This window comes from Pinus tabuliformis, chromosome 2_1 (assembly GCF_031772625.1).
Source record: "Pinus tabuliformis cultivar Carrire ecotype Pingquan chromosome 2_1, CPIR1, whole genome shotgun sequence".
Lineage (NCBI taxonomy): Eukaryota > Viridiplantae > Streptophyta > Pinopsida > Pinales > Pinaceae > Pinus > Pinus tabuliformis.
Genome location: NC_142299.1, coordinates 764,849,537 through 764,864,462, shown reverse-complemented (window position 1 = coordinate 764,864,462; position 14,926 = coordinate 764,849,537). Strand labels below are relative to the sequence as shown.

Genomic DNA, 14,926 nt, shown 5'->3' with positions numbered 1-14,926 from the left:
TGATTACGCAACAATGGAGAAATTTTTTGGATATACTGAGCAAGAACGTGCAGAGAAAAATAATAACAGCATGCAGCATTCTGCTCAGAGAATTAAGAAAACTGCAACGCATGAAAAGATGGAGCTTTCGGCTACAACAAATAGTGTTGTAACAAGATGTGCAGAGTAAGAGAAATTTATCATAGCTGCATGTTTCTTTAAGCTGATTTGCAGGCCTCAGGCCAATAGTTTCTGAAAATTGAATTCTATGTAGCATTTTTTAGGTTTATACCAAATTAATCAATTACTTGAGCCTGTTGGATGGGAATAAATATTCAGAATCCATTAATTCTTGATATTGATCTCTGTGACAGGGCTCTTTGCACAACAGTAGAAGAATTGCGGCAGCAATTTGAGGTTGAAATGCCGGATTCTGCCATGGGAGATTATGCTCGGAATTTCATTGAGTTCTGTTGTTTCAAAATGCTTTCATCTTCAAGTCTCTATATCAATCAGTTAAGCGATAGGTGGTTTACTTGTTTAACTTTCGATATGTATGCTTTCATAATGCAGGTCAGTAGACGCGCTGGTGGCCTCAATTGCTCCAACAGCCCACAGGATTACAGCCAAACGGTGGAGCGCTTCATCAGAGTATTAGCAACCGGCAACTTGGTATGATCTTCGAGCTATAAGCTTCCTCGCCAGATCGTTTATCTCTCTCCGGCACTGAACCGTACGAATATAGTCTTTGAAATGAGTCTTATATATGTAAAAACAACTCCAATTCAATTTCTCTCGACTTGCATTTCTCCTTACTAATTAATAGCGAGTCAGGTCGATTCTTACAGTATTCACTTGTTTAAAATTGTATAATCTGCAATGCAAATTCGATTTTAGATTGCAAAGAGTTTTATTCCAGAAACATGTATATCAGGCAACCAAGGATTGATAGAGCTTACCTTCTGAAGAAGAAATCATGCTTCCTTCTTACCGCCTTCTCTACAATGCCTCGAACTCTACTCTATGAAGACTAGAGCATCCAGGAGATGCTCAGACAGTTTTAGGAAGAGGCACTTTGCTTCGTCGCTACGCTTCAACCTGGGAGACAGGCTTTGCTTTGCTACGCTTCCACCATCAATGTCAACAGACAGGTCAGGGGGATCCATAGGTCAGGTAGGCACCCACTCCAGATTCTTCACCTTAGATGCCATTATTCCATATTTATTTGCCATTGTCGAGTAGTGGCTTCTCTGTTCTTGCACGCAAGATTTCATTGTCAAGTATGTTTCCTGTGCATAACCACCACCAGCATAATAAGATATGGAAATAGGAGCATAGCCCGCCCGGACCAACAAGCGAAGGCAGAGTGGGTTTATGCCCAGGATTGATAGAGCTTACCTTCTGAAGAAGAAATCATGCTTCCTTCTTACCGCCTTCTCTACAATGCCTCAAACTCTACTCTATGAAGACCAGAGCATCCAGGAGATGCTTAGACAGCTCAGACAGTGGATGCTCAGACAACTCAGATAGTTTCAGGAAGAGGTGTAGATATTCCATCCACCTGTAACACATGCTCACATACACCTGTAATACATGCTCACATACACCTGTAATCTTTGTACACACTTGTAACTACCTGCCAGCGACTCCGAGCAACTAACTGCAAGCAAGCAACTCAAACTAATGTCTCAAACTTTTGATGTCTCAAACTAATGTTAACATTAGTTATGTAGGCTAAAACATTTTAAAAAAATGAACAGTGTAAAACCAAAATAACATATAGTCTAGCCTCTTCCGCCTCGGGAAGAGGCCAAATAAGAAGGAAAATAAATCTATATCGAAAAACTTTGGAGGGCGAATCGGGGCGAATCGGTCTTCGTTGAGAAACTTTGGTTATAGCGTGATTAGTCGAATTAACAAACCACCGAACTAATGCTAAGAGGGGCATTATCAATTACTATAGTCCCTGGCCATTGCTAGATGGCAGGGACTAATAAGATCCTTGGACTAACTAAGCCAGGAGCGGCCTAAATGGGCTACGATAGCACAAGTGCATAAAGGTGAGGGGATTTAAGGGAATCCTAAATGTTACCTTCATAATAATATTTTTGTTTCAACCTTTACCTTTTTCGGAGCTCATTTCATAATCTAACGTTTGGAATATTAAGGGTGGAGAAAACCATAATCTCAATTCAGCCATAATCTCCTAATTTCTTGGAAGATCTATTCCCTAAAATCTATGAGACTTTACCCCCTTCTTCTTGTAAGCTAATTTAAATTAAAAAAAAAAGGATGCTTTTTAGATGCATTCATTCATTAAATTTCATTCATTTAGTGAGGGTTATTCATTCTATAAGAAGGAATTTAAATATGAGAAGAGACAACATTTTGTGAAAAGAAAAATAAAGTCTTAAGGAAGGAGACTAAACTTTCATAGCCAAGAACCATAAATTTTCTAATAACACTTGTAAGAGTTTGAGATAACTATTATTGCTATTGTTGTTGAACGTTTTGATTTTCTATCACCTTGGAATTTCTTTTTCTATGATTTCATTAAGCATTGTGTATTATTTTATTTTCCCTTTCCTGTTTCTTTCTCTACAACTTATCTTTTTGTCGGGCCTTCTCATTGAATACCACATCTCTGCTCCTAATGATTTTGCAATTTTCATAATCCCATAACTAATATCCAAAATCATTAATTCCATATCCAATAAAATACACTTCTCAGATTTTTCCTCAAGCTTTGTTCTATTTCTGATCCGAATGGAAAATGGCATCAACCCATGGTACTCATCCACCCATATTATTCATCGATCCATGGAATTTACCCATGGTATTGTAAATGGCATCTGCCCATGGTATTGTAAAATCCACCCATGGTACTCATCCACCCATATTATTCATCGACCCATGGAATTTACCCATGGTATTGTAAATGGCATCCGCCCGTGGTATTGTAAAATCCACCCATGGTATTCAATATGGGTGGATGAGTACCATGGGTGGATTTTACAATACCACGGGCGGATGCCATTTACAATACCATGGGTCGATGAATAATATGGGTGGATGAGTACCATGGGTTGATGCCATTTTCCATTCAGATCAATTTCTATATCAATATGGAAAAATTATTCATAACCAAAAGTCTTCAGAAATGAGTAGTTTACCTTTTTAGTTTCCCATTCCTCCTCAAAAATGCCACCATCCAAGGAACTTTAAGGCCTTCTATTTATTAAGTAAACAACAATGTCAATAGAATCTACAAAAAATTGTAAGTGCAATCTTTCATTTAATATCGTACTCCTTGCACACTCCATGATTGTCCTATTCATCATTTTTGACACACCATTTTTTTATGGTGTTCCTAGAACTATATTCTCTCTATGCACCCCATGTTATTAATAGTAGTATCAAAATCCTTGCTGCAATATTTGCCTCCATTATCTAATCTAGGAAAATTCATCTTATTTCTTGTCTCATTCTCAACCAAAGCTTTCCATTTTTTTAAGACCAAAGACATCAAATTTGTTTCTAATGCAATAAACCCAAGTTTTTCTAGTTCCATCATAACAAAAAATAGAATAATAATAAGATCCACCAAGAGATGATACATGAGTTGGTCCCCATACACTGTGTATGCATAAGCTCTAAGGTTTCACTCTTCTTTTCCTTCCCAACTATGAAAAATATAGAACTTTTATGTTTACCATAAAAAAAATGCCCATAGAATTCCAAATCAACCTTCTTCATATCTAGAAATAATTTCATTGATTGGAGAATCTACACCCCCTTCTCACTCTTGTACTTGAGGCTATGTTGTAGCGAATAAAACCACCCTCCAAAGTTTTTCCTTCACTTTGTTTTGGAGCCTCCCTACCAACCTTCACAACAACATGTCTTGCTTTGTCAAGTACACAAGCTCCAGTGATTTTCTTGCAGAAAGACAACCTATCGATCAAACCTTGATGCATTCCCCTCATAGGTTGTTCATCTAGACTTGATCCAATAGAAAACTGGGAAGCTCCTTCAAGAATTTGTGCAAATTTGGAGGGAAACCAGCCTTCCCTACATAAATTGCGCAATTCTGACTGGCAGCTTGCTCGGCCCCAGAATTGCGCAATTTTGTTGAGCAAGATTCACCCAGAAAATTGCACAATCCTTCCCAGCTAGGATAGTCAAGCCAAGAATTTGTGCAAATATGGGCAACAGTCAGTTGCTCTGCCCAGAAATTGTGAATATCTTCTGAGCAACCAGCCCAGCTCCAAGGCAGAAATGTGCATTTTCTCCCATCAGTTGAGCAGCCTCTTGCATGTGCAACTAAGTTGACCGGTTCCCTCCAAGACCGAGCAAAACAAACCTGCATGATTGGGCTTCTTCTCCCAAGGCAGCATGCAATGGCATCCCTTGTTTCAGGGATCTATTTTTGGAAGTTGGAGGTTACATGCAAGGATCATTTCAGAAACCTCCCACCAAGTGTCGCTTTCCTTAAATTTGTGGCATGCGCATTACAACCTCAATTTTATCAAAACTCATTAGTTGGACACTGCAGATCTCATTCCTCACATCGGCCTTGTAGCTCTGATACCCGATATCACATCTAGGAGATGTCGGCACATTCAGCTCAGTTGTTTTGGGGTAAGCCCGCTTTCCATGTCTTGTGTTGCATTTCTGGCACTTTTTGTGTTTCACTTCGTATGAACATTGTCTACTTGATTTCAATGAGTGCTTGCTATTGTTTTGATACATACTAGCTTGTACTAGCACCATTTCAGTTTTCATTAACATCTCACTGCTGTTGCATGCATGAAACTACTTTTCATGAACAGTCATTGATTCTGCGACTCACCTCACCCACATGCATGTTGTTCCGTTTTATGAATTTTTCATTCACCATTTGCATGCATGATCATTCACTTATGATTACACTTAGCATCACCATGCATTCACATTCACTTTCACTTTCAGTTGCCTGTCGGCGAGTCTAAGCAGCCGTGGCCCAGACTCCGCCTCACCAAGACAACATTGCGCAATCATGAGAAGGAAGGCTTTGCCTTCCTCCCAATAAATACGCATTTCTGTCCAGTGACTGTCCTCCAGTCTTGCACTGCGCAATTCTGAGGAATAGTGACTGTTGGCCCAGAAAATTGCACAATGTAGTCACTGAGCATGTAACCATTTCCAGCTGAGATCACGCATTGCGCAATTCCAACAATCAGCAGCTAGACTGGACTGTGCATTGTGCAATTCTAGCATTCAATCAGCCTCCTAGTAGCCGAGAATATGCCTTATGCAGTCTTGGTAGTCAGTCTCCCAACCTCCCGATGGAAATTACGCAAACTTCGATCAGTCACACAGGTATGTTATAAGTTCTAAAGTTCATTTTGGTTTTCAACTAACAAATTGCTTGCCATGAGTGTTTCCATGTCTCCAGGTATCGCAGGTGTTCATCTGCCTCTCAGCAATACAGGTATAATGGTTTCCAAGAGAGAAGAGTTTAAGACACCATTAAGAGCACACTTGGGGATGCAGTCGATCAAGTGTCTATGAGCTTGCTAGCTCACAAAGACATCAAGTTGTTCATAGGCAAGGACATCAAGGTGTGATGGCAACAACATCTCAGCAAGAAGCATCATGAACAGTAACTTAAGGTAGCATACTGGATGCAACGAATGAAAGAGGAAGGTTGTTGACAACACGGAGGTGACGACGTGATCACGTGAAGATAGAGAATGGAACAAAGGAGTTGCATGTGATGAAGCAGCAACTCAAGGAAGAACACGAGCTGCACAGACAAGCGAATGAGTTGCAGCATGAATAGGAACAACAGGGGGCACAACATGCACTCACGGATGAAATTGCACTCGTACAAGTTATAGATCCATCCCAATAGATTGCATGGAGAAGAATTGGTGAGAAGTGTTGTTGATCACATGCAAGGGATTTACTAGCATGCACGTCATTGTGCGCATGCATACGATCCAACCCATTCATCACACTCACCAAGGCAAAGACAAGAAGCAAGTTTGACTAGAGCTAAGCATGTAGTTGACAGTTGATGTGCATGACCACTAGCACACTCTAGAATATCAGCAAAAACACTATGCATCAATGTGTTTCTAGTTCGGTTGCACCAAGAAGACCATGTGCATGCTTGCAGATGATTTGGATGAAGAAGCCACACCAATGCACCCGGATACAACGAAGGCAAGAGTTCGCTTCAGAAATATGTCATCATGGGGTGCATGCACACCATCACGGATGACCAAGCTTGGCATCAGCTCACCACCTTCACATTCACAAGCATGACAAAGAGTTTATCTCACAACAATAGAATGAGTGTCTGTGATTTCTTGCATGGCTTTCTCAAGCCATTCTGTCTCACATGAGCACATGTGCATTGTAATGTAACGTCATTTCAAGTGGAAGTTCAAGTGTTGATAGTTGGATGTAACAACCATAGAGTAGATGAAGAGTCATGAGGGTATATGAATTGTCACAAAGGGAAATGTCAAGTGTCACCTCACCCTTTGCTATAAATAGAACCTCATAACTCATTGTAAAGGCTTTTGGTCAGCCAAGCTTCCTATAAGAATCGTAGAGAGAGCTTGGATAGTATTATAACGAGCCTTGGCTTCTCCACTACGCAGAGCTAGTACATCTCTTTGGAGGAACAGGTGGTTGTGGTTGTAATGTTCCACTATTGGAACTAGTGGTTGGACATGGATGTATTGTATGACTGAAACTTACACTTCTTAGTATAACGGAGCCAGCATGTTTCTTGCATATGTTTTATTGTATTCTATGCTATCTAGTTTACTCTAAATGATATATGTATTGTTTTCTTACACATGCATGTATGGACTATTATGTATAAGTATGTATGAATTTTCTGAAATGTGATGTTGTTTTAACCATTGCTTTTGGATTGCTCGCTAACGTGCTTTCCATCTTGTGATGCATCTTCGCTCGTGTGTTCCCTTCCAAGCTGAGTACTATTACAGGTTTCCAAGGGGCATACTCACCTCACCCTGAGTGTGTTAGAACCTCTCATGCACCTTCCTTTTCTTATTGCAGTTGTCACACCCTATCCACCAACAGATTTATCCTACTTGTGTCTATGTGAAATCACGGTGAAGGCATTGCCATATGACCCACTGCTGAGACCCCTACACCAAACAGTCTAAGGCCTAATTGGGACTTCTTACCAGGGAGATCCCCTGACATGTTGGCAGGTCCAACACCGTCAACATTTCTATGTTAGAAGGAGGGCCAGATGACAAGTTGTGTCCTATCATCCAGTTTTTAACCTTTGCACATCTTTCATGGATTCTTGCATTGTTCTCCCTCTGCGATGTTTTTTGAACCATGAATATGTCACCATCACGAGGGAGTTTTTCGACAACTTTTCCACTTACACGTATGATGGTGAAGGTGAAGTGGCCTGGCCTGAGTACTTACATGACTTTCTTTCCATGCTTCATGAGGAAGATGGGTGTTCTGACAAACAGTCCAGCTTGTTGCTTTCATACACACTTCGCAAATCTCCACTTCGATGGTTGTTCAGCCTACTGGATGATAGTGTGCGCTCACTTGAGAACTGTTGTGGTCTCATTAAAGACACTTTCTATCATTTTGATCTAGACCATCTTGACCAAAAATTGCTACAGCAATAGAAACCTCCACATGAATTGATTATGGATTTTTGGCAGTGCTTCTATGAATTACAATTTCAAGCTCTGAGGAGCCAAATGAAATTTCTCTATCTTTGGGACTGATTCAAGTATTGCATTAATAAATCTGCTTGTCCCAAGAAGAAGTTTGAAATCAAGCCTCACTCGACATTCTTCAATGAGAAAACTGTGCAATCTCAATCGAATGCGGTCACTTTCACAGGCGATTGTCTGCCATCCCCTCATCAAACAGCTCCACCACTGCCAAGTTATGTTGAGGATCATGCTCACACACTTGTTCAGCCTTCACATCCTCCCAACATCACTTCGCTTAATTTTCGCACAAATTTGGTTGTGATTCCATCGAGTTGTCATATGTCTTTTGTTACACAACCTTTGTCTTCGCACTCAATTGTTCCTCCAAATGATACTATCTTGTGTTCTTCCATTCTAGACTCTACACTTGTTGTGAACAAGGAACAATCCATTGATGGAGTTGGTGTTGCACAACCAACATGCACTTTCATTCATGAAGAGTATGAGTGGGAGCTTGAGCATCAACACTTGGTGAAGGATGACTCCCTTTCGTCCGAGCCTCCTCCGTTCTTTCCTGACATCTTTGGTGAACTTGCCATCCATGATTTTGCATGTGTATCTCCATCCATGGATGCACCCATTGTTGATCACTCGCAGGACACACCGGATGTTGGTCCATCATTCGACAATGGAGAGGATAATTTATTCATTGAAAATCCACTTGACCTTTCATCTACCTTTTCCGAAACCACAGAGGATGAATTTGTTCGCTTTTCATCTACCCATCTATTTGATTCATCTAATCATGAGGATGCCGATGAAATCATTGATTTTTTTTATCATGGTTGTCATGATCCATTTACTCCCATATTCGATCATGACCATGACTCTATTGTGAGATATTTCAAAGCCACCTGTCTATGATGATCTATCTGATGATGAATTTGAAACACCCAAGACTATCGAGGCACTTCAGCCCGAGCTGATGGTTATGTCAGGCCCTTGCTCTCTTGGAGTTAGTCTCACTTCCGATAAGGAAACCATTTAATCACCCAAGGCTCCTCATCACTCATATGTATGCATCGAAGATCCATCTCACACATAGATCATGCTTCCTCCACTCGAACTACATTATCCCATCACTCATGCACTAGAGGAATCTTACATTGCAAGCACGCATGCATGATGCAAGTTATCTTTGTTTCTTTCATTCGCTTGCATGTCACAGTCAACAGTGTGATTATGCTTCAAAGTTGTACGCAGTGTCACATTGCACCATGATAAGTACACAGACTTCTCATCATGCACTTGCACTGACTTATGTCCTGTGGGCACTGTGAAACACGAGGTGTGGTTGTCTTCATTGTTATATATTTATTGCTTGCTAGTTCACACAACTGGGTTGCTCGCGGACCAAGCTTTTACCAACATGGGTCAACCAATGCTGATGGCTAAATTGGAATATTACTTCATGTAATTAGGCCCATGCACTGTTAGCTTAGGAGTAGAAGTAGTGTTTGCTTTCAGTCAGTTTGCTTGCATGCCTGTTTTCTTAATTTCTTTGTTTGTTTTTTTGGTTGGTTGGTTGGTTGCTTGCCTGCTTTGCTTTCGCTTTTGCTTATGCTCTTTCTTTGCTTTGTTGTTTGTTTGTTTGCTTGTTTATTTGCTTACTCACTTTTATTTTGCGTTTACTTATGCTTCTGGTTTGCTTTTTTGTTTGTTTGCTTGTCTTCGTTCGTAGGTTAGTTTCGCATGAGACCATGCATGACTCTTGAAACAAGCTGCGTAAAGTACAAGAGGTCTTGTGCGGCTATCACTACTTGGTTATCGATCATCCTACCTCTTTATGAAGAACTTGTTACTTTTAGTCCATGATACATATATGGAAAATATGTATTGTTCGAAGTGAACCTTGGTGAAAACACAACGCTTGCGTGCTAACTAGTATCACCTACTCTAGTCGGTTGTTTTTGAGTTAACCCTTGTTAACTCATTCAAGTATAGTAAGGTGAGGGGAAAACCTTAACAGACACATCAGAGGTATAATAAACTAATTCTCTACTGGAACAACCTCTCCTGCTCTCAATAAGGCAAGATCCCTCTTTCACCTCTGAAATGAATAAGTGTTATGCACAATTACGAAAATAAAAATAAAAAATGAAAAAATGAAAAAAAAATTGAAAAAAATGAAAAACGAATAAGGTGAAAGAAGAGAAAGGCTTCCTATGTAGATACGTAATGTAAGTAACTCCGTCGAGGTACTGACTAGGCTTGCTTGTAGCGGAGCTATGCTTGTGTTCCTATGTGACTCCACCAGGTACTGTCTAGGCTTGCTAGTAGCAAAGCAACACCAGAGATGAAACTAAGACTATGATGACTATAATGTTTGTGCATCAATATACCCCTCAACCCTAATCAGAACAACTGTGTTGACTTGGCTTGGAATGTGTGTCAATTGACTAAGAGCTTGGCAGATGCTACATATTATAATCAAGATAGTGTGAAACCAAGACAAGATGAGAGCTAAACAATACTTCCGGAGGTGTTAGACTTGCTTTTCATGAATAATGTCCATTCAGAGAGTTTGAGTTATACTAGTATGTCATCAAGTGTTGTAGCAGCTACAACCACCCTCTAATTTTTTTCCTTAGCTTCGTTTTGGAGCCTCCCTACCAACCTTCATAGCACCATGTCTTGCTTCACCAAGTACACAAGCTCATGTGATTTTATTGCAGAAAGACAGCATGTTGATCAAACCTTGATGCATTCCCCTCATGGGTTGTTCATCCAGACTTGGTCCAGTAGCAGGTTGAGTAGCTCCTTCAAGAATTTGTGCAAATCTGCATGGAAACCAGCCTTCGCTCCAGAAATTGTGCAATCCTGATTGGCAACCTGTTGAGCCCCAGAATTGCGCAATTGTGTTGAGCAAGTTTCACCCATAAAATTACACAATACTTCCCATCTGGGCTGCTCAACCTAGAATTTCTGCAAATCTGGGCAACAGTCAGCTACTCTACCATAAATTGCGCAAATATTTTAAGCAGCCAGCGCAACTCCCAACCATAAATGCGCATTTTCTCCCAACAATTGAGTAGACTCTTACATGTGTAGCTAAGTTGACCGGTTCCCTCCAAGACTGAGCAAAAAATACCTACATGCATGGACTGCTTCTCCCAAGGCAACATGCAAAGACATCCCCTTTTTTAGGGATCTATTTTTTGTAGTTGGAGGTTACATGCAAGGATCATTTCAGAAACCTCCCACCAAGTGTTTATTTCCCTAGATTTGTGGCATGTGCATCACAACCTCAATTTTATCAAAACTCATCATTCGAACGCTGCAGATCTCATTCCTCACATCAACCTTGCAGCTCTGACATCCCACATCACATCTAGGAGCTGTCGGCACATTCAACTCAGTTGTTTTGGGGTAAGCCTGCTTTCCATGTCTTGTGTTGTATTTCTGGTGCTTTTTGTGTTTCGCTTTGTATGAACAATGTCTACTTGATTTCAGTGAGCACTTGCTATCATTTTGATCCATACTAGCTTGTACTAGCATCATTTCAGTTTTCATTAACATCTCACTGTTGTCGCATGCATGAAACTATTTTTCATGAATGGTCGTTGATTCGGTGACTCACCTCACCCACATGTATGTTTTCCATTTTATGAATATGTCATTCATCGTTTTCATGCATGATCATTCACTTATGCTTACACTCAGCATCGCCATGCATTCGCATTCATTTTCCCTTTAGTTTCCCATCGGTGATTCTGGGTAGCCTTGGCCCAGACTCCGCCTCACCAAGAAATCATTGTGCAATCTTGAGAAGGAAGGCTCTATCTTCCTCCCAAGAAATGCACATTTCTGCCCAGTGACTATCCTCCAGTCTTGCATTGTGCAATTCTAAGGGACAGCGACTGTTGGCCCAGAAAATTGCACAGTGCAGTCATTGAACCTACAACCATTACCAGCTAAGGTCACGCATTTTGCAATTCCACCAATCAGCAGCCAAACTAGATTGTGCGTTGCATGGTTCCAACAATCATTTAGCCTCACAATAGCCCAGATTGTGTCTTGTGTAGTCTTGGCAGTCAGTCTCTAAACCTCCCGTTGGAAATTGCACAACCTTCATGATCAGGCACATAGGTATGTTGCAAGTCAGTTCTCAAGTTCATTTTCATTTTTGACTGATAGACTACTTGCCATGATTGTTGCCATGTCTCCAAGTATCGCAGGTGTTCATCTGCCTCTCAACAGTACTGGTACAATGGTTTCCAAGAGAGCAAAGTCGAAGACACCGTTTAGAGCACACTTGCGAATGCAGTTAATCAAGTGTCTATGAGTTTTCCGACTCACGAAGACATCAAGTTGTTCATAGGCAAGGACATCAAGATGTGATGGCAGTAGCATCACAGCAAGTAGCATCATGAACAGCAGCTGAAGGTAGCATACCGGATGCAATGAATGAAAGAGGAAGGTTGTTGACAACATGAAGGTGTGTTGTAGCTCCAAATATCAGCCTTCGTATTTGTGATGCTTGGTTTATGGCCTAGGGAAACCCCTCCTTCTAGACTTGGTCCAAATATTTTAAAAATTGTGTTTTACTCCCTATATGCTAATTTTCCCTGTGATAAAAGCGTGTACACATGGGTCAGTCAATACCCAACCCACGTATATGTGTTAAAGCACTTAAAAAAATAAATTTCCTTAACTATGGGCAGAGTTCATGGGTTTTACCTGTTGATTACCTCCTAATGCCTGTGGCCGAACTATTTCCCAACTAAAAAACTAATTGGGAGAAGTATAAATAGACTTCTATGGGAAGGCCTTAAGGAAGAGAGAAGAGATAGGATTACTAAACTGAGATTATCCCCTGACCAAATCTAAAGTATCCCTGTACTTCAAGCACATCCCCAAGTTTAAGAAACCTTTGTTTCCTTAAGTGTTGATATTCTCCCACTTGCTTGAGATATCATGGTATTGGTTATGGAAGGAGGTTGTTGAACACTAGGACTGGACGGACCTGGAGGATGGTTCAGCTTAGAGCCAAAAGAAGAAGATTTAGGTGAAACCTTTCCGTGTTTATTATAGTTTTCTATAATAAAAAGAAATGTTGTCTTGTTCCTGAGATTGACCTTGTTTATGCATCATATGTGTTTGTAATTCATGTATTAATGTCATTTGGATGTATAACTAATCATCTTATTTATATGATATAAAGTTGATTTCATTAAAATTCTTTATCTATATGTTGCTATGTATGTTCGGATTGGTTGATTTGCAGATTCGAAGATCATCAGGAGTTGTAGAGAGTTTGAACCTTGCTGGAACTACCCAAACGAAGGACATCCAGGTATGTTCATCCTTACATAGTTTGTTTATTTAAGCATGTTTCCTGAGTTGTATGCGTGTTTCTTTCTGTAGATTACTCTTGCAATATTGGGGTTCTAACCCAAAGCCCTAGAATACTTATTCCTGTTATTAGACTCCGTCTCATGTCAGAGATTGATTCTTCTTCAAAATAGGGTTTTGAAGAAGAAATCATTTAAATGTTGCTTTTTAGATTATGTAATTTATCTCCAGCTCTTCAAAAGGGAGCAGCTTCCTCAGCTCCTATCTCTGCAAAAGCACAAACACAATTCAAAGCATCATCAGCAATCAAAGTCTGGCAATTTAATGATCAAATCAACAATGCCTTCCGCTCCTTCATCCATTACTCGTACACGACAAGCTTTGAATCTTTCCAAGATCAGTTTACTTCAAGCAAAGATGGCGAATCTAGTAGCAGAGGCTGCCTTGAATGAGCAACCAAAAATCTCCAAGTGTGTTGGATGAAGTTAGAGAGGGATCGCGTGGGAAAGAGAATTCTTCTGGAAAATTGATGCTGGAAAATTGATGTTGCAGGTCCAGATCTTGATCAAATATTCATAGCCTCATATACCCTTTGCTGTTGCAGAGTATTTTTCCTCATGTGTACCTCACAGTTGGTTGCTCGCAAGCTATGCAAGTATGCATGCAAGTATAGGCCACTAAAGGCTCAAAACCACGACCAGGATTTCCAGTTTATGAAACTGCTTGTGGTTACAATGGCATTGAAATCCAGTTTTATGACTTGATTCCAAAGAATAACTGGGAAGTTGACTTGGATCAAGTAGAGGCATTGGTCGATGATAAAACTGTGGCAATGGTTATCATTAATCCAAGCAATCCTTGTGGTGCTGTCTTCTCCTATGAACACCTATTACAGATTGCAAAAAACCACAGGACACTTAGGAATCCTTATTGTTTCAGATGAAGTATATGCGCACATGGTCTTTGGAGGGAGTAAATTTGAGGCTATGGCAAAATTCGCTTCCATCACACCAGTCATTACTCTTGGAGGAATTTCAAAGTGATGGTTAATTCCTGGTTGACAGTTTGGATGGCTCGTTGCTTGCGATCCTCATGGTATTCTTAAACGGGGCAAGATCCAAGAAGGAGTCGAGATGCTCATAAACACAACTCCTGGTCCTACAACGATTGTGCGGGCTGCTTTTTGAGCAGACATTACACTTACTGGAAATAGTAGCAGACATTCTCTATGGTGTCACTCAAAGCCGAAGGGATCTATGTTTATCATGGTGGAGATAAATATATCAGCCCTTAAAGACATCAAGGATAACATGGAGTTTGCTTCAGCACTAGTTAAGGAAGAATCAGTGGTGGTACTGCCAGGTTCCACACTTGGGATGAAAAATTGGATAAGAATATCATTTGGAACTCCTTCTGCTACATTGGAAGAGGCGTGGGACAGAATTGAATCGTTCTGCCAGAAGCATTCTAATACTATAGTAGCCGACTAGCCGACTATGGGATTATCTCATTAATTGAAGAATGCGATGGAACGCAGTCTTGTAAAACTGTCGATTTTTGAAGAATGCCTTAGTGTAGATTTTATATTTATTCATTGATGGTTTTGTATTGCAATCCCAATCATATAGTGTTTACGCTTTTTTCAAATTAGCAGGTGATTTTGATTCGGGAATTGTTGATATCAAGGCCAACCTTATAAAGTTTCAAGGATCTCCTCAGACAGTACATGCGGATCCCATGTTTGGGGCTTCAACCACTCTGTTCACATTAATGATTGATCGTGGAATGACATTTGAGGCTGCGTCTGGGTTGTTAGATCAGAATGCTAAGATTGCTGGCTGTCGAGTAATTGATGATCATATTTATATCTAGCTCATTAC

General features: G+C 40.4%; 1 pseudogene; it reads left to right on the top strand.

Moving 5' to 3' along the window:
- The first annotated feature begins 300 nt into the window (after nt 1–300).
- Nucleotides 301–14,536, top strand: LOC149202823 (tyrosine aminotransferase pseudogene; annotated as a pseudogene).
- Nucleotides 14,537–14,926: the final 390 nt, after the last annotated feature.